Below are 26,157 nucleotides of genomic sequence, written 5' to 3'. Positions count from 1 at the left end.
TATTTTATAGCCAAAATATATCACGAACCATGCCATCCTGCATTATTCCTGGTTGCAGAAACACATGGAAAAACAAAGACCATTATGTTATTATGCATGTTTTCCCCAAAGACAAACAATTGATACGGCGTTGGCTAATGCAAGCCCCCAGTTTTTTGAAGATTTGGATGACTGGGTTGAAAAAATTCATAAAGGAAAAGAGACGGACCACTATAGACTATGTTCCCGTCATTTTGATTATTTCTCATATCAGGATGGAGGTTCAAGGAAAAAACTGTGCGCACATGCACTACCAACCATATTTCCAGACATAAATAGAATCCCGAATGAAAACCAAACTTCCGTTTCTCAAGACCCTGCATTGCAAATAGATACTGACTATGCTGAAAAAAGGCCACGGAAACGGAAACGAGTATCTGAACCCGATAATAATAACATGTCTTCTGATACATCAACATCAACTAGTAACATTGTTTTAGATGCACTATTACTTGGGGACACAATATATGTTCAGATGCCAAACATTTCCAATCCATCTACTGTAGCTGATACAAAGTTATACAGTAACAAGACAAAAAAAATATATCAACAAACACCGACCTATCAGGTATGAAGACAAAAAAATGTTTGTAACGGCCTCTTCTCTGATTTCTACGAAAAACTGCGGGACGCAAACAATCAAACAAAAAAAAAAAAAACTAGAGAAACACCGTGTAAATTGTTCCAAGATCCACCGAAATACCCAAAGAAAAACCCCCCCAAAAATTTTTCAAAGGAAAATGTTGATATCATAACCTCTTTAGATGGTCTTTTCAGTCAGGATTGTGACAGAGCACAAGACTGTGGATCAATGCAAAATTCAACTAATAGAACAGAAGATGTCGATCCTGAATTAGCCATTGAACAAATAATTGATTTTGAGAATATAGGGATATCAGATTCAAATTTCGATGATTCTGTTTTTGCAATTCCATATGCAACTACCCCTACAAAGAATTTTAAAAATCAAGAAAAAGCTGTTATTGCTTCCACCCCAATGAGTGTTTCTGGCACGCCACAATGTCCAGAAATTCACAATTGTTCTCCTGTACATAAAATGCGATCCGCGGTTGCCAAAAAACTGGATTGGGTGGAGGTAGGAGAGAATTTAGACGAAAACAATATATTTGAAAACTATGATGATTCATTTGCAGTGCCACAGGAGGATTCAGATGTAGAGGAGGACGAAATTATAAGTGACCTTTCAGACAACAGCGATGATGAGGAAACAGACTTTGTCAACGCAAATAATAGGATTGACAATATGGATCCAATATTATCGGACGCGGAAAATGATCCCCAAGAGCCAAAATTCATTGTTTATTACAGTTGTTTGAAACAATTGATTTTTATGATTCCATGCCAGTACCATAAGTCCTGTGGTCAAAAATTAACGCATATTGGGATTAGACATTCTGCTTCAGCAATATATGTTGATGTGAGATGCTCAAGAGGTCACCAAAAATACCTTTGGACTAGCCAGCCCCTTGTTAATCGTGTACCTGCTGGAAACTTGCTGATCTCCAGTGGTATTTTGCTTAGTGGTAACAATTTTTTGAAAATAAAGAACTTTTTTGATGTTTTGAACATTTTCTGTATCTCAAAATCAACACATTACAGGCATCAGAATAAATACTGGTTTCCAATGATTCACTATCTTTGGAAAAAAGAAATAATGTGATCTCTTCAATCGGCCAACAAGCAGTATGCCTTGCTGGCGATGGGCAATCAGATAGCCCTGGATTTTCAGGCAAATACTGTGTCTACACCATGTTGGACACAGAAACTTCAAAAATAGTAGACTTTACAGTTGAACAAATTGTTCCCCCTACAAACTCTGTCAGCTTGGAAAAAATAGCTTTCAAGAAAACATTGGATAGAATTCTAGAATCTAATGTAAAAGTCAGAATCATTACCACCGACAGACATGTAGCGATTAGAAAAATCGTAAGGGAAGATTATCCTCACATCAAACATCAATTTGACGTATGGCATATGGCGAAATCAGTTGGCCAAAAATTACTGTCTGCATCCAAATCGAGAAACTGTGAGAAAATTTCTCCATGGATACACTCAATCAAAAATCATCTATGGTGGTGTGCCAGAAATTGTAATGAGGATCCATCGGATTTAGTGGCACGTTGGAAGTCCATCTGTTATCATGTTATCAATGTACACGAATGGGATGATGACGGGCAATACTGTAAGTGCCATCATCTAACTGGACAACCACACACTAAATGGTTACTTGAAGATTCTTCAGCCTTTGCAAAATTAAAAGCTATTATTCTAAATCAAACAATCCTAAGAGATTTGGAACACTTATCTTTCTTCTGTCACACTGGAGAGTTGGAAGTTTTTATGCAAGTGCCCTAAAATACAGACCCAAGCGTGTGCATTTTTTTATGGATGGTATGGTGGCACGCACCACTTTGGCTGTTATAGATCACAATAGAAATATTGACAGAGTTCAAGTCGCATTACAAACTTTTGAAAACAACAATGAAGAAGCAAGAAAAAAACGTTTTCGCATTGAGTATTCAAAAGCCCGTAAGGCTTGGGTGGTCAAGACACTATATGAACCTCGTTCAAACCAATTCCTGAAAGAAATTCTGAGTGACATATTTCTTTATGCCGAAAACAAGATCGACAGTGATTGGCAGTCATCTAGAACAGCACTCCCCAAAAATATAGCACCAATTGAAAAACCATCGTCTAATGATATGATTGAAAAATATCTTTCTAGATTTGGAAGACAATAAGGTGTGTAGGTTATAGGACCTTTATTGGACATGAACAAGAAATATTTGGTCTTTCGATCATACACAATTTTATGCTAGAAAACTTATTATTTTGTGTTTAAAAAACCCTATATAGGAAATTTTTCTGTAATATATTATATATAGTTGGTAACATAAATAAAACAAAAAATCCGTTATCAAGTTTTCTTTTATTTATTTAAATTATTATAGTTATAATAAATAATCCTTTAACATATTCAGTATAGTTATAGTTTTATTACATTGTGTTTATAGAACATGTAAAAAAAAAAATTGTTAGAATAAATTTTTTATTGCATTTCTTTATACATACATTTATTAAAACCATACTAAAATTGAAGCAAAAGTTACTAACTCTGGATTCCGTTAGAAGGAAAACTTCTCAAGATGTTAGAAATAAAAAAAGGCATCACATTTTTTTCTAATGTTAGATACTCCCGCTCAAAGCTTACTTGAACTCCATTGTCGAAAATGTTTACACAATATTTTAATAGGGACATTTAAAAAAAAAAAAAAAAAATTTTTTTTCTAATCTTGGATGTAGGTAGTGAGAAACTCACACTACTTTCCTGGTCGGCCCCCGCTGAGGTCATGGGCACAATTTATTTTTTTCTAAATTGCCCGTGGTCAAACGGTCCAGTCACCGATATTTCTCACATGCGGGGATTTCTTTTATATGAGGCAGGGACATGTGTATTGCGTGGGAGAGGAATGCCACTGTACAGACAAAACACATGTCCCAGCCTTATACAAGAAATCAACATGATTTACACATTTACTCAAGAAATCATAAAATAGTGTGAGTTTCTCACTCCATACATCCGAAGTCAAAGGTATTCTTTAGTAACACTTAGAATAAATTCAAAAATTGTTGTTTGGTGTCGCTAACTAATATTTATAATGTAAGGTAAAGTAAAACATTGGTAAACATTTTAGACATTTGATTGCAGAATTGACAAATATACAATTTTTATGTAGAAAAATTGTGTCAATTATTTTAATAAAATTTAATTGTGAAAACTAGTTTTCATACTTGAACAATAGAAAAAAATATTTTATATATACCAATTCAATTATTATGATTTTCCATAATGTCTATTTTTCTTTTTGTATGTTTTGGGCAATATTAGACATGGATCATGTAGAAAACACGTATTCCATGTGTTATGTTCATACATACAATAGATAATCCTAATAATCAAATTAGTTATTTGAATATTTAGACAGATTGTCAATTAGACAAATTAGTAATAGTGTAAAACATCTATTTAATCTAAACATTATGAACAATTATCTTAAAATTTAAATCCAAATCTGATTGGGTTAGTGGCACATTTTGATAATATTGAAAACCAGTGTAAGAACCGTTTGGATCTGGAAAGTCGGCTCTAATTTGTAACACTACACAAGTTGGTATAGGTCTCCGATTATGTTTACCCAATGGGCCATGTACCCACATAAAAAATGCTCGATATGCTGCTAGACGAAGACATCTGAAATTTGAAACAGAAAAGAGTTGTTTAGACTTTTTTTCGTTGTTTTATAAACATATATATTTTTTTTTGAAAAGGATATGGCTCAAATACTAAAAATATCAGATTTGAAGATAATACCCTTCACATAGAATGACGAGTTTTTATACAACTAAAGATCAGTCACATCAAGTTGCAATACAGTAATAATGTATTTCTAAAGTAACTAATTACTTACCTTGGATTTTCAATGTTGAAAGCACGACCAGTGGTAATTTGCATAGTTGTAAGAAGTCGAATAATTTCATCCCTGTCTTGACACACATCCTTGAAAGATGGATGTTTACATATGCATGTTATTTCAGGTGAGAGGAAACTTTCCAAGGCAGATCTCGGAGCAGCATAAACATTCATCCACAGATTTCATAATTTCACAGCTTCCACATGTACACCAGTCCAATTTTTGCAATCTTTTATCTGGGTCTTGTTCTTCACAACCAGAATACTCCCCCGGGGAACACAATGGGTCAGTCTGAAAACAATAGTCTTCACCAGTCATTGCGTACTTATTTTTTTTTCTTAGGCGCTCAATTAGACTATTCATTCATTAAATTTTATTTTTATTTATTTTAATTCTTTAGGTAATTATCAATAAATTACAAAAAATATATTATTACATCATAGAGATTAAAAAATAAACACAAAATTTGATTGGCTGACTTGTAAAGTAAAAAAAAAATTAAAATTGTTCCACCTATAGGAATAGTCCAAGCTAAGATGATACAAATAGAAAAAATAAAAAAATTCTCATCCAGTTAATTTATAAGAAAATTAAATGGATGAACATAAACCTATTTTTTTTTTTTGCCTGAATACAAAAATTTAAAATATTTATGGTCACAAATGCTATTAAAAAATAATTTTAAAAATATACATTTGTTTTATTAATTTTTTTGAAAATAATTTTTTTAAGTTAATTACTTGTTCATTACCTCATCTTCTTGAAAATTTTCTTGATCAAGACTTTGGTTGAGCCAACTTTCATCACTCACTGATATCTGAATTGAAAATTTAGAAAAAAATGGTTACTAATTAGTTTTAACATACTATGTGATAACTCATATTATTATATTATGCAACATCCTAAATTTATTATATTAAAAATAATTGTAAATTAGTGACCAAAATAAGCCCTCTGAATAATATATAGAGAGACTTCTTTCTAGAAATGATTGAAATAACTTGGTTCAAAATATGACAGAATTTTTTATTTTTTATTTATCAAACGCCACTTTGTTGGATCTTGTTTTTACAGTAATGTATGCAGATTTTATGTTTTAAATTTTATTTAAAAAATATGAAGAAAACTGAGTTGGGGAACAGTGTTTCCAAAACCAAAACAAATTAGTTTATTCATTGTAGAATAATTATACTATAAAGAGTATGGGATGTCTTGGGATGATCTGTTAACCAATTAAAAAAAAAAAAAAAAAAACATTGTTATTTGCACTGTTGCATAAAAAAATAATATAAAAATCAAGAAAATAGATGATTTATTACTCATACCTGCATTGATGACATAGTTGTCTCCAATTCATGAAGTTCTGGTTCGGAAATACCCTCATTGTAATCCTTACCATGTGCCTTTGAATTGTAAAAATAATAAAAAATAATAAAAATTACATACTATCAGTTTTCAGGCATAGAGATTTTAAACAAAAAATAAATTATAATAAAGTTGGCAATTAAAAGTCTACACCACCAGAATTCAACACACACTGCCCCCAGACTGAATCCAAACTTCCTCCAGACTTCCACCATACTGCCCCCAGAATTGCCATCAGAATTGCCCCCACACTGCCCCCAGACTGCCACCACACTGCCCCCAGAATAGTGACCCCAGACTGCCACCACACTGCCCCCAGAATAGTGCCCAGACTGCCACCACACTGCCCCCAGACTGCAAACACACTTCCCCCATACTGCCCCTAGAAGTGACCCCAGACTGCCACCACACTGCCCCCAGAATAGTGCCCAGACTGCCACCACACTGCCCCCAGACTGCAAACACACTTCCCCCATACTGCCCCTAGAATTGCCCCCAGACTGCCACCACACTGCCCCCAGAATAGTGCCCAGACTGCAACCACACTTCCACCATACTGCCCCCAGAATTGCCCTCAGAATTGCCACCACACTGCCCCCAGACTGCCACCACACTGCCATCAGAATTGTCCCCAGACTGCCACCATACTGCCCCCAGAATTGTCCCCAGACTGCCACCATATTGCCCTCAGAATTGCCCCCAGACTGCCACCACACTGCCCCCAGACTTCCACCATACTGCCCCCAGAATTGCCCCCAGACTGCCACCACACTGCCCCCAGACTGCCACCACACTGCCCCCAGAATTGTACCCAGACTGCCACCATACTGCCCCCAGAATTGTACCCAGACTGCCACCATACTGCCCCCAGAATTGCCCTCAGAATTTTCCCCAGACTGCCACCACACTGCCCTCAGAATTTTCCCCAGACTGCCACCATACTGCCCTCAGAATTGCCCCCAGACTGTCACCACACTGCCCTCAGAATTGCCCCCAGACTGTCACCACACTGCCCTCAGAATTGCCCCCAGACTGTCACCACACTGCCCTCAGAATTGCCCCCAGACTGCCACCACACTGCCCCCAGACTGCCACCATACTGCCCCCAGAATTGTACCCAGACTGCCACCATACTGCCCTCAGAATTGCCCCCAGACTGCCACCATACTGCCCCCAGAATTGCCCCCAGACTGCCACCATACTGCTCCCAGAATTGCCCCCAGACTGCCACCATACTGCCCCCAGAATTGTACCCAGACTGCCACCATACTGCCCCCAGAATTGTACCCAGACTGCCACCATACTGCCCCCAGAATTGCCCTCAGAATTGCCCCCAGACTGCAACCACACTTCCCCCCAGACTTCCACCATACTGCCCCCAGAATTGCCCCCAGACTTCCACCATACTGCCCCCAGAATTGCTCTCAGAATTGTCCCCACACTGCCACCATACTGCCCCCAGAATTGTACCCAGACTGCCACCATACTGCCCCCAGAATTGCCCTCAGAATTGCCACCACACTGCCACCAGAATTACCCTCAGAATTGTCCCCCAGACTGCCACCATACTGCCCACATAGTTATCCGCACACTGGCCCCATTATTATGCCCAGACTGGCCCCATAATTGCGGTTTACTCAAAAGATATATATGCGCTTGCGGTATAAAAACAGGATATATGTTATTGATCTTACCATGGCGATCGGGGAGCATGAATGGAGGAGAGTATGAGGTGCTTGCTGGCAGAAGGTACGGCTGACACGGGAGCACGCAGGCAGGGTAGGCGGAGTCAGTGGAGCTGCAGAGCGCTCATTCCGCTGTCAGTCAATACAGAGGACAACGCCCCATGACTGAGCGGCTTGAAGAGCGGGAAAGCGATGTGACGGCCTGAAAATTGAAAGGTGGGATAACCCCTTTAACCACTTAAGGACCACAGGTTTATACCCCCCCCTAGTGACCAGGCCCTTTTTTACAAATCGGCACTTCACAACTTTAAAGGGCTTCTGTCACCCCACTAAACTTTTTTTTTTTTTGGGTACTTATAATCCCTATACTGCGATTTATCCATAAATAATGTAATTAATCATTTTGGTTCAGTAGATACTGCAAAAAACGTACTTTTATAATATGCAAATTACCTGTCTACCAGCAAGTAGGGCGGCTACTTGCTGGTAGCAGCCGCATCCTCCTCTCATAAAGACGCCCCCTCCTCATGTTGATTGACAGGGCCAGCGGACGCGCTCGTTCTCTGCTGGCCCTGTCTGCATTCAAAATCTGGCGCCGGCGCCGTACCTGTCTTCAGTTGGTGCAGGCGCACTGAGGGGAGGACGCTCGCTTGGCCGCTCCATCCTCAATGCGCCGGTGACGTCACATCTACACCCGTTGCAGGCGCACTGAGGAAGGAGCGGCCGAGCGAGCGACCTCCCCTCAGTGCGCCTGCGCCGACTGAAGACAGGTACGGCGCCGGCGCCACATTTTGAATGCAGACAGGGCCAGCAGAGAACGAGCGCGTCCGCTGGCCCTGTCAATCAACATGAGGAGGGGGCGTCTTTATGAGAGGAGGATGCGGCTGCTACCAGCAAGTAGCCGCCCTACTTGCTGGTAGACAGGTAATTTGCATATTATAAAAGTAAGTTTTTTGCAGTATCTACTGAACCAAAATGATTAATTACATTATGTATGGATAAATCGCAGTATAGGGATTATAAGTACCCCCAAAAAAAAAGTTTAGTGGGGTGACAGAAGCCCTTTAACGGTTTATTGCTCGGTCATGCAACTTGGCACCCAAATTAATTTTACCTCCTTTTCTTCTCACAAATACAGCTTTCTTTTGGTGGTATTTGATTGCTGTTGACATTTTTCGATTTTCCAATATTAATCAAAATAGGCCGCAATTTTCTCAGTGTATTTTTAACTTTCTCTGGTTAAATTGTTCAAATATAATTACATTTCTATACAAGTTTTCTGGCAGAATTTCTTGTGCTACATGTCTTTTGATAAAAAAAAACAAAAAACAATAAGTGTATATTTATTGGTTTGCGCAAAAGTTATAGCGTTTACAAACTATAGTACTAAAATATGAATTTCCGCATTTTGAAGCAGCTCTGACTTTCTGAGCACCTGTCATGTTTCTTGAGGTGCTAGAATGCCAGGATAGTATAAATACCCCCCAAATGACCCCATTTTAGAAAGAAGACACCCAAAGTATTCGCGGAGGGCCATGGTGAGTTCATGTATGATTTAATTTTTTCCCCTCCCCACGACCGCACCTTAGAGAGATGGCTCCGCCCCAGGACAGGAAACCTGCAGCATAAAAAGGTGGAGCCGCTCTCCCACCTCAGTGAGGTTTCCTGTCCTGGTACGGGAGCCTGCAGTTGTCCTAACCTGGAAGTCCCGGTAGATGCTGGAGGGTTAGCGGCGACGTGTTGTGCCTGCCGATTATTCCTCACCCACAGGCGTCGGGGGGCAGGATGCCGGGGACAGAGATTCCGGGAGGCAGAAGGTGCCGGTCCCTCAGGCGAGGAAGACCGCACCAATGGATTGAGTGTGGCCAGAAGACCCCAAGTTGCTGCAGATCAGCCAGGACGCCACCGGAAGTGACGTCCCGGCAGGAAGTGCCATGCGTTCCAAGGCCGGCAGTTTTTAAACAAGCTATTCAGGTGGGAGTCTGCCTGGGTTATTTGGACGCCGGTGTCTGGATTCAGAGTGCCAGAAAGTGGACCAGATTCTGTTCCAGTGCTATCTGTGGAGTGGTGGGTCTGCAGGAAGCTGTGTATCTCTCAGGTGAGAGCAATACTTGGTGGCAGAAGGTAACTTGACAATGTTTCATCAGTACAGGTTTTTCCTTCATTATGGATGAAGAAAGAAGGTCTGAAAGTGCGGATATTGAGATCCTGCCGCCGGTATTGAGTCCTAATCTCGGTCTTTAAAGGGTATAGGCTGTTCCTTAGATTTGGGTATCTTCCTTTTTTCTTAGACGGTGCCTAAGAAGGTGGTGGCCAAGAAAAAGAACAAGGAATGCCCTATCTGCAAATGTTCGCTGTCTTCTTCTTACGCTAAGAAGCTCTGCCAACAGTGCATTGAGAAGACGGTGGCTGAGGAGACCCCGAGTCTTCTGAAAGATCTAAGATCGATCATGTCAGAAGTTAAAAATACCCTGAAAGCCGGTAGGAAGAGGAAGAGAGCGGTGAGGCAGGAGTCTGACGTAGAATCGGAGGATAGTGATTCTCTCTCCGGGAATGAGGATTCTAATGATTCATCCTCTTCTGAAGATAACACTAAAGAAGGGAAGTTCCTATTTCCAGCAGAGGATACGGACAAATTGTTAAAGGTTATCCGATCTACCCTGGAGTTGGAGGATTCCAAAGAGGATAGATCAGTAGAGGATGTCGTGTTTGAGGGGTTTAGGGAAAGGAAGCGCAGATGTTTCCCTGTCCATAGATCTATTTCGGCGGTGATGGAGAAAGAGTGGAGAAAACCAGATTAAAAAACCATTCATTTCTAAGACATTTAAACGGAAGTATCCCTTTGAGGAAGAGGCTTCTACATCTTGGGACAAGGCCCCGAAACTGGATGTAGCCATTTCTAAGATTTCTAAAAAATCCTCACTGCCCTTTGAGGATATGGGATTTTTAAGGGATCCCTTAGATAAATGAATAGACTCTTCCCTTAAGAACTCGTGGGAATCTGCTGCGGCGGCTTTTAGGCCTAGTATAGCTGCCACCGTTGTTGCAAGGTCTATGTCACTGTGGTTAGATAGGCTAGAAGGGCAGATTAGGGATAAATGCCCTAGAGAGCAGTTACTAGCATCTTTACCAACTTTCCAAAAAGCCGCAGACTTTATTGCTGATGCCGCGGTGGACTCAGTAAGGCTGGAAGCTAGAGCCGCATCCCTTTCCAATTCTGCGCGACGTGCTTTGTGGCTTAAAAATTGGAAAGGGGGGGATATGCCGTCCAAGCTGAGATTATGTAGCATCCCCTGTGATGGCCAGTTTCTTTTCGGGTCGGAACTTGACTCCCTACTCGAAAAAGCGGCGGATAGAAAGAAAAAATTTCCCCAGGAATCTTTTACTCAGTTCAGGCAGTATAGACAGCCCTTTCGAAATCAGTCAAGATTTCAAAGTAAGAAGCAGACGGGGGACAGAGAGCAGGAAGCAAGGCCTAGATCAGGAAATAAGGGCTTTTTGTTTAGATCAGCCGCAGCTCGTGCGGGAAAACAAGGAAAGCAATGACGCCATGATCCCGGTAGGAGGAAGATTAAAATTCTTCCTTCCTGCTTGGGAAAAGATGGCAGGAAAATGGTTGATAGGTCTTCTGCGGGAGGGTTTAAGGTTGGAATTCCTGAGATCCCCCTGTGATTTCAAGATTTTCTCTCATTATGCTGCAAGAAATAAAAAAATTGATAAGCAAAAAGGTGTTAATTCCTGTCCCAGAGTCAGAGCTAGGGAAGGGTTTCTATTCCACCCTGTTTCTAGTGAAGAAACCAGATGGGTCATACCGGACTACAATAAATCTCAGATACCTGAACAAGTTCCTGAAACCCAGAAAATTCAAGATGGAAACTATCAGGTCAGCGATATATCTTTTATCTCCAGGCTGTCACATGGCGGTTCTGGATTTAAAAGATGCTTACCATCTCATTCCGATTCACCCAGATCACCAGAGATTTCTCCGGGTAGCTGTAAGAACCGAGGCGGGTCTTCTACACTATCAGTTCCAGGCACTTCCCTTTGGCCTTTCCATGGCGCCTCGGATCTTTACCAAGGTAGTGGCGGAGATGGCCTCCTTCATCAGAAGGGAGAACATCACGTTTTTGCCTTACCTGGACGACTTTCTGGTGGCCCAATCTCGAGCGGAGTGTGTCAGGGCTCTGAATCGGGTGATGGAGGTACTTCAGTCCCTGGGGTGGCTGTTAAATGTTCAGAAGTCCAGGATGGAGCCATCAACAAACCAGATTTTTTTCAGTCTGGTGTTAAATTCCAGACTGGAAAAGACTTTCCTCACAAAGGAGAAGGTAGCTGGGGTTCAGAGAAGAATTCACAGGGTTCAGTCAGGAGAGGCCCTATCCGTAAGGAAAGCTATGTCCCTGTTAGGAGTTCTAACATCCTGCATGCCAGCGGTCCAGTGGGCGCAGCGACACTCTCGACAGTTGCAGGGAGAGATCTTGGCCGCCTCGAGACGGGCAGGGACGTCCCTGGAGTCAGGTATAGAGTTATCGGTCAGAACGCTTTCATCCCTAAATTGGTGGAAGGAAGTAGAGAATCTGACTCAGGGACTTCCCTGGTCATTTCCAGAACCAGTAGTTGTGACTACGGACGCCAGCCCCTGGGGATGGGGGGCTCACGTGGAAGATCAGAATTTTCAGGGAAAGTGGTCCCAGGGTCAGAGATGGTTCTCGTTAAATCGAAAGGAACTGAGGGCGGTTTTGCTGGCCTTGAGAGCGGTTCTTCCTTTGATCCAGAACAGACATGTGAGAGTGATGTCCGACAATCGGACGGTGGTCGCATATCTCAATCATCAGGGAGGAACCAGGTCAGACTCCTTACAAAAGGAGACAAAATTGGATTTTCGAAGAGATAGAGGGGAGAGTGCTTCATCTCTCGGCTATTCATATCAGAGGGGTCGAGAATTATCGAGCAGACTTCCTGAGTCGCCACAGGTTACGTCAGTGGGAGTGGTCTCTGAATCAGAATTTTTTTTTCCCCAGATAGTAGATTTATGGGGTCTGCCTTCAGTAGACATGTTCGCCACAAGGGATAACAGAAAGGTACAGAAATTCTTCTCCCTCAGTCCGGAGGAGTGCCCATCTGGGGTGGACGCCTTCCTCCAGAGATGGGACTTTCCTCTAGGTTATGCCTTTCCCCCGCTACAATTGATTCCTCTAGTGATAAGGAAGATCAGATTCCAAGGGGCAAGAGTAGTTCTGATAGCTCCCTTCTGGCCCAAGAGGGCGTGGTTTTCCCTGTTGAGAGCCATGTCGATTTCGGATCCATGGATCCTGCTAGGAATTCCGGACCTATTGTCACAGGGCCCAGTGTTCAACCCGGAAGTAGAGTCTCTGCATCTTTCGGCATGGAATTTGAGAGGTCCTTTCTAGCTAGTCAGGGATTTTCTAAGGAGGTAATTTCCACTCTAATGAAAAGTAGGAAGGAGGTGACTAATATTATCTACGCGCGGGTCTGGAGAAAGTTCCTGTCCTTTATAGGCGCAGTAAGGGTTTCCTGGCCGTTAGAATTTTCAGTGGTTCAGGTGTTGGATTTTTTACAAAAGGGATTGTCGCTCGGATTGGCAAAAAGTACACTAAAAGTGCAGGTGTCAGCTTTGTAGGTCTTAGGGAGAAGGAGTTTAGCCATGGACCCTTGGGTCGTTAGGTTTTTTAAGGCAGTGGATAGGATTACCCCGGTAGCAGGTCCTAGATTTCCTCCCTGGGACCTTAACCTAGTATTGAATGCCCTTACTAGACATCCTTTTGAACCTCTAGTCTCTTGCTCGGTTAAAATTCTTTCATTAGAGAAGACGGGGTAGTCCTCAGACCAGATCCTGGTTTTATGCCGAAGGTCCCTTCTAGGACAAATAGGGCTCAGGAGGTAGTTCTTCCAGCTTTCTTTTCAGAACGACAGAGAGAAGGAGCTGCATTCCCTTGATGTTAGGAGGTGTATTTTGCAGTACCTGGATGTGACTAAAGACTGGAGAAAGTCTTCCGCTTTATTTGTCCTGTTCGGTGGGGCTAGAAAAGGTAATACAGCCTCTAAGGCATCTATTGCCCGCTGGATCAGAGAAGCTATATCCTTGGCGTATTCAGTATCCGGGGCGTCTCCCCCTGTCTCTGTGAGGGCTCACTCCACAAGGGCGGTGTCCACTTCTTGGGCTGAGAGGGCCAGCGTGTCTATTGAACAGATCTGTCGGGCTGCCACCTGGTCTTCTCCGTCCACCTTCTATAAACACTATAGGCTTCAGCTTGACTCTATTTCTGACCTTCTCTTTGGTACAAAAGTCTTGAGCACGGTCTCCCACCCTGAGGATGATCTCTGAAATCTCTCTCTAAGGTGCTGTCGTGGGGGAGGGGAAAAATGATGATTACACTTACCGGTAATCAGATTTTCCTGACCCCACGACAGCACCTCTTTATTCCCTCCCTGTTGGTGTAGGGTTGTGTGTTCACGGGTGTTGCAAAAAATAAAAGAATAAAAAATGTAATAACTAAACTAACGTAAAGGGGAGTCCCTCTCATGCTCTGGAAACTCACTGAGGTGGGAGAGCGGCTCCACCTTTTTATGCTGCAGGTTTCCTGTCCTGGGGCGGAGCCATCTCTCTAAGGTGCTGTCGTGGGGTCAGGAAAATCCGATTACCGGTAAGTGTAATCATCATTTTTTTCACAAGTTAGCGGAAAATGACACTTTCTGAGGAAAAAATAAATAGCAGAAATAAAAACTTTATTTTAACTTCTGGCAAAAAAAATAAAAAATCTCCCACGGACTCACTATGCCCCTCAGTGAATACCTTGGGGTGTCTACTTTCCGAAATGGGGTCATTTGTGGGGTGTGCATTTTGGGCGGGGCTAAATTGTGAGCAACCCTGTAAAGCCTAAAGGTACTCGTTAGACTTGCAACCCCTTTACGCACCTAGGCTGCAAAAAAGTGTCACACGTGGTATCGCCGTACTCAGGAGAAGTAGGGCAATGTGTTTTGGGGTGTATTTTTACATATACCCATGCTGGGTGGGAGAAATATTTGTATAATTTTTTTATTTTTTTTTAAATTGTCATTTACAGAGATATTTCTCTCACCCAGCATGGGTATATGTAAAAATACACCCCAAAACATATTGCCCTACTTCTTCTGAGTACAGCGATACCGCATGTGTGACACTTTTTTGCAGCCTAGGTGCGCAAAGGGGCCCAAATTCTAATGAGTACCTTTTAGGATTTCACAGGGCATTTTTTACGCATTTGGATTCCAAACTACTTCTCACGCTTTAGGGTCCCTAAAATACCAGTGCAGTATAAATGCCCCACAAGTGACCCAATTTTGGAAAGAAGACACCCCAAGGTATTCCGTGAGGGGCATGGCGAGTTCCTAGAATATTATTATTTTTTTTGGCACAAGTTGGCGGAAAATGTTTTTATTTTTTTTCTCTCTCACAAAGTCTCATATTCCACTAACTTGTGACAAAAAATAAAATTTTACATGAACTTGCCATGCCCCTCACGGAATACCTTGGGGTGTCTTCTTTCCAAAATAGGGTCACATGTGGGGTATTTATACTGCCCTGGCATTTTAGGCGCCCTAAACCGTGAGAAGTCTGGAATATAAATGTCAATTTTTTTTTTACGCATTTGGATTCCGTGAATGGTGTGGTAAGTTCATGTGAGATTTTATTTTTTGTCACAAGTTAGTGGAATATGAGACTTTGTAAGAAAAGACAAAAAAAAAAAAAAAAAAAAACAATTTCCGCTAACTTGTGCCATGCCCCTCAAAAGTGATCTTTATAGCGCCGCAGCGATTTTACTGTGTTTTTGCAGTGGGGCAGACTGAACGGAAGTGTGCGCACAGGATCAGGCCTGATCGGGCGAACACTGCGTTTTTTGTAGAGCCTATAGAACATGTCCTATTCTTGTCCGCAATTAGGCATTTTCTTTATAGTTCTGTCAATGTGCGGATCCGCAAAATGCGGAAAGCACATTGCCGTTATCCGTGTTTTGCGGATCCGCAGTGTCCGTGTTTTGCGGATCCTCGGACCCGCAAAACACATACGGACGTCTGAATGGAGCCTGACAGGGGGGTGATCAGGGAGTCTATATGGGGTGATCAGGGGTTAATAAGTGACAGGGGGGGGGGGGTGTAGTGTAGTGTGGTGATTGGTGCTACTTACAGAGCTGCCTGTGTCCTCTGGTGGTCGATCCAAGCAGAAGGGACCACCAGAGGACCAGGTAGCAGGTATATCAGACGATGTTAACAAAACAAGGGGTGCACGCGACAACCCTGTTTCTGCTTGGTGTTCTTTGACCATGAGACCTATTATGTAGTAGATACTGTAGGCATGATCTTCCAGCTGTGTTCAGTCAGATTGAGCCCATCCCTTAAAATGCTGTAGTTGGTCTGAAAGGAAGGAAAACCAGCGGTTAGGTGTTGCTATTCTACCCTCTGCCTGCCTGCACCATTAAATTTGGCGTGGGCATCAGGAAATGGTCAGGCCTCACAAGCTGAGCTGATATAGCGTTCTAGAGAGCCTGACACTGACTGGAGCAGGGCTCCCAATATAATGACTAGTATTGAAGTTAACTCCGATGCTGGTTGTCTAACTCCCTCGATGCCATGGTCAATAGCCACCATGGCACCTAGGCAGTTAGAGGGAGAGGGCTCCCTCTGCCAACATTGTTAGGTCCTGGCTGTCATGGCAAAAGACCCCAGGCCTGACAATGTATTTCCATTAGACTGTGCTACAGACACCGCCTAATAGACTGTCTGTCATTACAAAAAGCCATGTTTTCTAGTGGGACTAAAAAGTAATGGTTATAGGTAGGGATGAGCGAATCGCATTATACTAAGTTAGAATACTGTATGGAGCGGGCGCTCCATACAGTATTAGAATGTATTGGCTCAGATGAGCCGGTTATTACTTCATGAAATCTCGCGAAACTTAAAGGAATTCTGTCATCAAGATTTTCGATATGGAGCTGTTCATATCATCCTCTCAGTCTCCATTATCTAATAAAAAATATACTAGTTTTACCCCCACCTGTCATTTCATTTTGGATAAAAATCGGTTTTATCAATATGCTAATTACCTTACTAGCGTGCCCAAGGGGCTGTCCCTCCGGCCTTTTGTGCCCTTATCTCGTAGCCCAGCGTAGGGTTGTTGCGGGTATCGAAATTTCGATACCCAATCGATACTTTTGTCCCGGTATCGATACGATACCGGGATTTCCGTTTTTTCGATACTGGGCTGCGCTTCTGCGCAGTCTAGTATCTCTGAACATGAGCGCGCTGCTATCGGCGCGCTCATGTTCTCTCTCAGCAGCACGGGGAGAAGGAAGCTGTCCTCCCTCCCCCTGTGCTGCTGCCGCTGCCACCAATGAGAAGAGAGGGGCGGAGGAGGGGCGGCAATGAGAAGAGAGGGGCGGAGGAGGGGCGGGCGCACTGCGCCACCAATGATAGGATTACTATCGGAGCGATGGGAGGAGACATCAGCTTCACTAGTGGGCGTTCCTTTTCCCTGCGCTGCGATTGGACAGCGCTACAGCCAGGGAGAAGGAATGCCCACTAGTGAAGCTGATGTCTCCTCCCATCGCTCCGATAGTAAGCAGCATGTGGAGCAGGAGAGGAGACAGTAATGGGGCACTGCGGGCGAACGGAGCGGCGCCCAGGACTAAATGGTGAGTGCTGAGACATCGCTGGGCGCCGCTCTGTGTGGCCTAATAGTGAAAGTCTGGACTCATATACAGTAGTCAGTCTTTAACACATACAGGAGGCGGGTGCCGGCAGCAGAATCGCATTGCCGGCACCCTGCCCCTGACAGGGAGCTGCGATCAGCGGCAGTTAACTGCCGCTGATCTGCTAGTACCCGCCTCCTGTATAAAGGGGTAAAATCATTGGTGGTGCAGTGTGCCCCCCCCCTCAATCCCCCCATCCCATTAAAATCATTGGTGGCACAGTGCGCCGGCCCCTCTCAACCCTCCAGTATTAAAATCATTGGTGGCAGTGGCCACAGGGACCTCTCCACTCCCCCTCATTGGCGGTGCAGTGGCAGCTTCTGATCGGAGCCCCAGCTGTGTAAGCCTGGGGCTCCGATCGGTTACCATGGCAGCCAGGACACTACAGAAGCCCTGGTTGCCATGGTAACATCCCTGATGCTGTGTGCACAAAGCACAGAGCAGCAGGGACAGTGTGGAGTCCTATTCACCCTGATAGAGATCTATCAGGGTGAATAGGAAAAGGGATGAAAGATCCCAGGTTCTAGCCCCTAAGGGGGGAAATAGTTATTAAATAAAAAGTGAAAAAAAAAAAACACTAAAATATGAAGTATAAATCACCCCCCTTTTCCCAATTTCACATATAAAATATATAAATAAACATATTACATCGCCACGTCAGAAAAGTCCAAACTATTAAAATATAAAAAAAAAATCTAGGTGGTGAATGCCGGAACAGAAAAAATAAAATAAAAACTGCGCGATTCGCCATTTTTAAAAATGAGGAATGCACGTGGCTTTTTTTGTTTATTTTTTTCGCGTGGTATCGAATGGTATCGAGTATCGCAATACTTTTTCATGGTATCGAAACCGAATCAAAAATTTGGTATCGCAACAACTCTAGCCCAGCGCCACCCCACTGCTAATTATGCACTCCTCTCATTGCCGATGGTGCGCCGTAATCTCGCGCATGCCCCCTAAATGGAGACTGAGAGGATGATATGAACAGCTTCATATCGAAAATCTAGATGACCGAATCCCTTTCAGGTAATAACTTCAGAAATTAATTTCTACTGTTAAAAACATTTTACCGAACACCATTTCGGTTCCAAGTGGTACAGCAGGACCCGAGTTCGGTACTCGGGTCCTGCTTTTTTTTTTTTTTTATCCCTAATCTTAATCCCTAATCTTAACCAGTAAATCCCATTTACTGCAGAAAATGGTACCAATGAAAACTACATCTCGTTCCCCAAAAAAACAAGTTCTTATACAGCTACGGCTACTTTCACACTTGCGTTCGGGGTTTCGCTTGTGAGTTCCGTTTGAAGGCTCTCACAAGCGGCCCCGAACGGATCCATACAGCCCCAAAGCATTCTGAGTGGATGCGAATCCGCTCAGAATGCATCAGTATGGCACCGTTTGGACTCCGTTCCGCTCAGCAGGCGGACACCCGAACGCAGCTTGCAGCGTTCGGGTGTCTGTCTGGCCGTGCGGAGCCAAAGGGATCTGTCCAGACTTACAATGTAAGTCAATGGGGACGGATCCGTTTGAAGTTGACACAATATGGTGCAATTTCAAACGGATCCGTCCCCCAATGACTTTCAAATGCAAAGTCAGGACGGATCCGTCTGACTAACTTTTTAGACTTAGATTTTTTCTCAAATATAAGCAGACGGATACGTTCTGAACGGATACCATCGTTTGCATTATAGGAGCGGATCCGTCTGTGCAGATACCAGACGGATCCGCTCCGAACGCAAGTGTGAAAGTAGCCGTACGTCTGCTCAAAAATTTATGAGTTGTGCTATTGTTGAGTAGAGTTGTTGCGATGCCAAAATTTTGATTCGGTTTCGATACCATAAAAAGTATTGCAATACTCTGTACCACGTGAAAAAATAAAAAAAAAAGCCACGTGCATTCTGCATTTTAAAAATGGCGAATCGTGCATTTTTTTTTTATATTTTAATAAATTGGACTTTTCGGGCATGGCGATGTTTATTTATTGTTTATATATTTTATATGTAAAATTGGGAAAGGGGGGTGATTTATACTTAATATTTTGGTGTGTTTTTTTCAAACTTTTTTAAATATTTTTTTTTTTACAGTTTATTTAATAACTATGCTGGGATCTTCGAATCCCTTGTCCTATTTACCCTACTAGATCTCTATCAGGGTGAATAGGACTTCGCACTCTCCCTGCTGCTCTGTGCTTCAGTAGCGTCCTGGCTGCCATGGTAACTAATCGCAGCCCCAGGAATACACTGCTGGGGCTCCGATCAGAAGCTGCCACTGCCACCAATGAGGAGGAGCGGAGGGGACCCTGTGGCCACTGCCACCAATTATTATAATACTGGGGGGGAGGGGGCACTGCGCCAACAATGTTAATTAACCCTTAATACAGGAGGCGGGTACTGGTAGCAGATCAGCGGCAGTTAACCCCCAAGGTGCCGTCAGAGGCAGGATGTTGGCTATGCGATTCTGGTGCCGGCACCTGCCTCCTGTATTAAAAGTTAAAGACAACCTTCTATGGGTTCGGACTTTACGTATTAAGCTACACATTACCGTCTCCTGCAGTCCTGCTCCATATGCTAATTACTTCTCTAGTGGGCGTTCCTTCTACCTGCGCTGCGATTGGATAGCGCTACAGCCAGGGGAGAAGGAACGCCCACTAGAGAAGCTGATGTCTCCTCCCCATTGCTCCGATAGTAATTAGCATATGGAGCAGGACTGCAGGAGACGGTAATGGGGCACAGGCGCACAGCGGGCGAACGGAGTGCCGCCCAGGAATAATAGTAAGTGCTGGGACATCCCTGGGCGCCGCTCTGTGTAGCCTAATGCTTAACAAAGTCCGAACCCATTTAAAGTCCTGCTATCATTGGTGGCGCAGTGCGCCCGTCTCTCTCTCTCTCTCTCTCTCTCTCTCTCTCTCTCTCTCTCTCTCTCTCTCTCTCTCTCTCTCTCTCTCTCTCTCTCTCTCTCTCTCTCTCTCTCTCTCTCTCTCTCTCTCTCTCTCAAAATGGTGTCATTAAATACAATATGCACCGCAAAAAAACAAGCCCTCATATGGTTACATTGACAAAAATAAAATTTGGCCAGAAAAAAAAAAAAAAAGCGACCCAGCATTCTTTTTTTCGTGCTCCTACTTGGCTGAAAATACTTCTCTCAGCACTTTTGAGGACTGTTTTTACTAGAGGTGGGACGACTAATCCGTTGAATCCACGAATCTATTCGAGGGATTCGTGGATTCGAATCCGACTAATCCCGACAGCGGGGACCGATGCAATCCCTGTATTCTAATGCACCGGCCCTGCTCACTGTTGTATAATCTTATTCTTATCTAACCTTGTAGGCATTGTTAAAATCATTTGTAATCCAGCTGTACTTACAGCTAAATTCCGTAGCAGGGAGGAGGCAGGCCGGGCGGGTGGCACGTCACTTACTACGTCACGCGCCCTCGCCTCCTGCTTCATTCCTAAAGTGGGGCGGCGCAGCTTCATGACTTAGTGAGTGACGCGCCGCCCGCCCGTCCTCCCGGCCTGCCTCCTCCCTGCTACGGAACTTAGCTGTAAGTACAGCTGGATTACAAATGATTATACACTGCTCAAAAAAATAAAGGGAACACTTAAACAACACAATGTAACTCCAAGTCAATCACACTTCTGTGAAATCAAACTGTCCACTTAGGAAGCAACACTGAGTGACAATCAATTTCACATGCTGTTGTGCAAATGGGATAGACAACAGGTGGAAATTATAGGCAATTAGCAAGACACCCCCAATAAAGGAGTGGTTCTGCAGGCGGTAACCACAGACCACTTCTCAGTTCCTATGCTTCCTGGCTGATGTTTTGGTCCCTTTTGAATGCTGGCGGTGCTTTCACTCTAGTGGTAGCATGAGACGGAGTCTACAACCCACACAAGTTGCTCAGGTAGTGCAGCTTATCCAGGATGGCACATCAATGCAAGCTGTGGCAAGAAGGTTTGCTGTGTCTGTCAGCGTAGTGTCCAGAGCATGGAGGCGCTACCAGGAGACAGGCCAGTACATCAGGAGACGTGCAGGAGGCCGTAGGAGGGCAACAACCCAGCAGCAGGACCGCTACCTCCGCCTTTGTGCAAGGAGGAACAGGAGGAGCACTGCCAGAGCCCTGCAAAATGACCTCCAGCAGGCCACAAATGTGCATGTGTCTGCTCAAACGGTCAGAAACAGACTCCATGAGGGTGATAAGAGGGCCCGACGTCCACAGGTGGGGGTTGTGCTTACAGCCCAACACCGTGCAGGACGTTTGGCATTTGCCAGAGAACACCAAGATTGGCAAATTCGCCACTGGCGCCCTGTGCTCTTCACAGATGAAAGCAGGTTCACACTGAGCACATGTGACAGACGTGACAGAGTCTGGAGACGCCGTGGAGAACGTTCTGCTGCCTGCAACATCCTCCAGCATGACCGGTTTGGCATTGGGTCAGTAATGGTGTGGGGTGGCATTTCTTTGGAGGGCCGCACAGCCCTCCATGTGCTCGCCAGAGGTAGCCTGACTGCCATTAGGTACCGAGATGAGATCCTCAGACCCCTTGTGAGATCATATGCTGGTGCGGATGGCCCTGGGCTCCTCCTAATGCAAGACAATGCTAGACCTCATGTGGCTGGAGTGTGTCAGCAGTTCCTGCAAGACGAAGGCATTGATGCTATGGACTGGTCCGCCCATTCCCCAGACCTGAATCCAATTGAGCACATCTCGGACATCATGTCTCGCTCTATCCACCAACGTCACGTTGCACCACAGACTGTCCAGGAGTTGGCAGATGTTTTAGTCCAGGACTGGGAGGAGATCCCTCAGGAGACCGTCCGCCACCTCATCAGGAGCATGCACAGGCGTTGTAGGGAGGTCATACAGGCACGTGGAGGCCACACACACTACTGAGCCTCATTTTGACTTGTTTTAAGGACATTACATCAAAGTTGGATCAGCCTGTAGTGTGTTTTTCCACTATAATTTTGACTGTGACTCCAAATCCAGACCTCCATGGGTTGAAAATTTTGATTTACATTTTTTCATTTTTGTGTGATTTTGTTGTCGGCACATTCAACTATGTAAAGAACAAAGTATTTCAGAAGAATATTTAATTAACTCAGATCTAGGATGTGTTATTTTTGTGTTCCCTTTATTTTTTTGAGCAGTGTATTTTAACAATGCCTACAGGTTAGATAAGAATAAGATTATACAACAGTGAGCGGGGCCGGTGTATTAGAATACAGGGGGTCATTCACACTGCAGGGACACTGTTATGGGGGGATCTGTGGATGGCACATAGCATAAGATGCATATGTGTCATCCACAGATCCCTCCCCCCCCCATAGCAGTGCCGCCCAGAGAGGTCCCCCATAGCAGTGCCGCCCAGAGAGGTCCCCCATAGCAGTGCCGCCCAGAGAGGTCCCCCATAGCAGTGCCGCCCAGAGAGGTCCCCCATAGCAGTGCCGCCCAGAGAGGTCCCCCATAGCAGTGCCGCCCAGAGAGGTCCCCCATAGCAGTGCCGCCCAGAGAGGTCCCGCTTCCCCATAGCAGTGCCGTCCACAGAGGTCCCCCCCGATTCGAGATTCGATGGATTAAAAAAAAAATTGGATTCGTCCCACCTAGTTTTTACTTTTCTGAAAAAAAATGTAGTAAGATCTCTGCCTGTCACGTTCCCAAGGCAAAAGAGCCCAACCGTTCTTGATTTGCTATAATCTTGGCTTTTGGATTTGAATAGAGGAGAAAAACCCAGGAGAGAGACGTCTATGATCTACATTGCCACCCATAAATACTTCTACATGACGCTGTTGAAGGCTTTGCTGTGAGTGAAAGAATAGCTCTACCATTAACCTCATGTGGGCGCAGCTGCAGGAATTTTTTCTAAACTATAATGCAGACGGATCCGTTCTGAACGGATCCAAACGTCTGCATTATAGGAGAGGATCCGTCTGTGCAGACACCAGAATGATCCTCTCTGAACGCTAGTATGAAAGTAGCCTAAGTGGGGTGACAGAAGCCCTTTAAATATAGCTGACTCAGATTATGGGCTGTAGATTTTCCTGGCATAAAACCTGTTTGATCCTCATAGACATAAAGGCGCAGAGGTCAATAACTAATTTGGTCTATGCGATTCTGGTAGGAGTTTTTTTTTTTTCTGGTTTCCGAAGAACTATCATGGCCTCTGACAGATTTAGTAAGCGTATCTATTTTTAAGGATTCTTGAATAACCTCCAATACTTTAGTCAGAAGTAGTTCTTTAGAGCATCGTTCAGTTCCTCTAGTATTATCAGGGCATAAAGTGATGCCCTTTCAGCCTAAGGGCTCTTTCATACGAGCGGATGCTGTGGGGTAATCCGCTGCGTGAAAGAGTGCCAAGCCCCGCTCTGGACAGCAGAGGCACGGCGCATTAACATGATTGATAATGCTCCATGCCTCTCTGTGACCTTTTTACTACAAGATCACAGTGAGATAAAGTTGTCACCGTGATTTTGTAGTAAAAAGATCACAGAGAGGCATGGAGCATTATCAATCATGTTAATGCGCCGTGCCTCTGCTGTCCGGAACGGGACTTGGCTGTCATTCACGCTGCAGATAACACGCACGGCATCCGCTCATGTGAAAGAGCCCTAAGTGATCGCGAAGTGGATTTCAGTTGAAGCCTATGATTGGCTGCAGTGGAACATGTGATCGTGCTTATGCAGCGCCGCATGTAAACACAGTGAAGGCAGAGTGGAAGACTGGATAGCGGGGACCAGGCAACTATGAACTTTCTGTGAGCACTTACCCGAAAATCACTATTCCTGGGAACCTCTTTAATATACCGCTGAGAAATGCGTTCATGGCGTACCATACTATTAATGGAAATGCAGAGCCCCAATTGATATCAAAATGCTCTTGTAGCTGCTTTTAAGGCTTGTCTAGAGCTGTGTGTCAGTGTAGATTTAGTTACCACAGGTGAACCACTCGGATTAGAGCAGAAAGAAGCAATCAGAGGGACTCCTAGTTAAAAGGGTTATCCCATGACAATCTCTAACAAAGCCAGAACCAGCCCTGTACCTCACATGGATCCAGAGATCTCCCCATTCACTGCTCTGCTAGATTTATATCAAGCTGGCAGCTCAAGAGGAGCATGTCCGTTCTCCTGGAGCGCTCTCTATCACAGCTCAGGAGACAGTTGAAGGATGCAACTGAGAATGTGAAATAATAAATAGAAAAAAACATGAAGTGGCACGATAAAGATAGATTTTATTGAATAACTCGGTCACTATAACACATTTTTAATTGTGTCCAGTTAGAAAAGTAATCAAAAGCAAACTGAAAACTATAATTTTATACAGTTTACATTATAAAGTTTACAAAGCAAACAAATAAACTTACCCTCAGGATCAACAAGGGTCTAAGAACTAAAACACTCGCTCCCCTTGCATGAGTTGTAAAGGTGGTGTGGTACACATGACCAATCCAAGGTCTGTTCAGAAGATATGTTGATTCTGGGACCATATGTGGTTCTGAGATCAGAGGACTCTATCAATAGCACGTGGCTTATCAGGATTCTAAAATAAGACCTGTATTAGACTGGGATATTCTGCCTGTGTAATACTGCCGCCAATTACCCAATGAACAAGCAAGCGCTCATTCATTGGGTAATCGCATTGTTTGTGGCGGGAGATCATGCTATCTGATCGCTCTCTGCTGCCGACAAATAATGATTCAGTATGGGGACGAATTATGGCATTAGCGATCACTCCTCCCAATACTGTGGAGGAGATCACTGCATGTAAAAGCAGTGGTCTCCTTCACTGACAAGCAGGCGACTGCCAGGAAGGAGTGCTTCCTTTCCGACAATCGTCTGCCACATATACCAGTGTAATACAGCCCTTAGCCATAATGTGGAGATAGTAGGAGATACCTGAACCAGATCTGTCCCGCCTCACATGGAGAACACCGACACATATGAAACATACCAGCAAATGTACATGACTGGAGAGGTAAAATAACCCCAAACCACCATGCCTGACGGGGCAACATAAGCACCTGGAATCTAAGCACCAAGTAGAAAACAATGCACTAAGACCTATTTGGTAAAGGCAATAACTGAGAGAAGCTATTGCTCCATAACAAAAAAAAAAAACACAACAACGTGCTTTCCACTGACTGCAGCTGCTAAAAACCACTAATTCAGAACTGTGTACAGAAAAGAGAATCTCTTGAGGGACGCTATACTAGACTGGAAGAGTCCCATGATTTCCATAGAAGACCGTTGTGGAGATGGTGTTCAATTAGAGTGTCAGTCTAAGGCTACATGCACACGACCGTGCCATGTTTTGCTGTCTGCAAATTGCAGATCCACAAAACACAGATGATGCCTATGCACGTTCCACAATTCACTGAATGGGTCGCCCCCTAAATAGAAATGCCTATTCTTGTCTGCAAAACGGGCGAGAATAGGACCCGTTCTGTTTAAAAAATATATATATAAAATTGTGGGGCAACGGATGCGGACAGCATGCAGGCTTCGGGCTATTTCAGAGATATAACAGGTTCCCCGTTCTCAGTCGGGAAACGCTGTTGAAGCGTGCAACTTCTCTAATGCTGTGGTCACAATTGATCACGGCATCTGAAGGGAAAAATGTATGCAATCAGCCTTATGGCTGATCGCATACATGTGCCGCGGGTCTCTGCTATTTAAAATAGCAGAAACCCGGCAACATTGGTGCCCGCTGCACGTGTGAGCGGGCGCCATGTTTGGGGACTGGACTACCGCCGTACATATGCGTCGAAGGTCCTTAAGGGGTTAAAGCAGCTTTTAGGGTTTCAAAGCAGTGTTAGGCGTTGAGAGCCAC

General features: G+C 44.1%; 1 protein-coding gene across 3 annotated transcripts in view; it reads left to right on the top strand.

The window, feature by feature from the left end:
* RANBP3 (RAN binding protein 3) overlaps positions 1-26,157 on the top strand; it is a 235,500-nt gene that overhangs the window by 30,648 nt on the left and 178,695 nt on the right. The gene's annotated exons all lie outside the window — the stretch shown is intronic.

This window comes from Bufo bufo, chromosome 2 (assembly GCF_905171765.1).
Source record: "Bufo bufo chromosome 2, aBufBuf1.1, whole genome shotgun sequence".
Taxonomy (NCBI): domain Eukaryota; kingdom Metazoa; phylum Chordata; class Amphibia; order Anura; family Bufonidae; genus Bufo; species Bufo bufo.
Note: the sequence above shows the minus strand (reverse complement) of the source record. Positions and strands in the feature narration are given on the sequence as shown.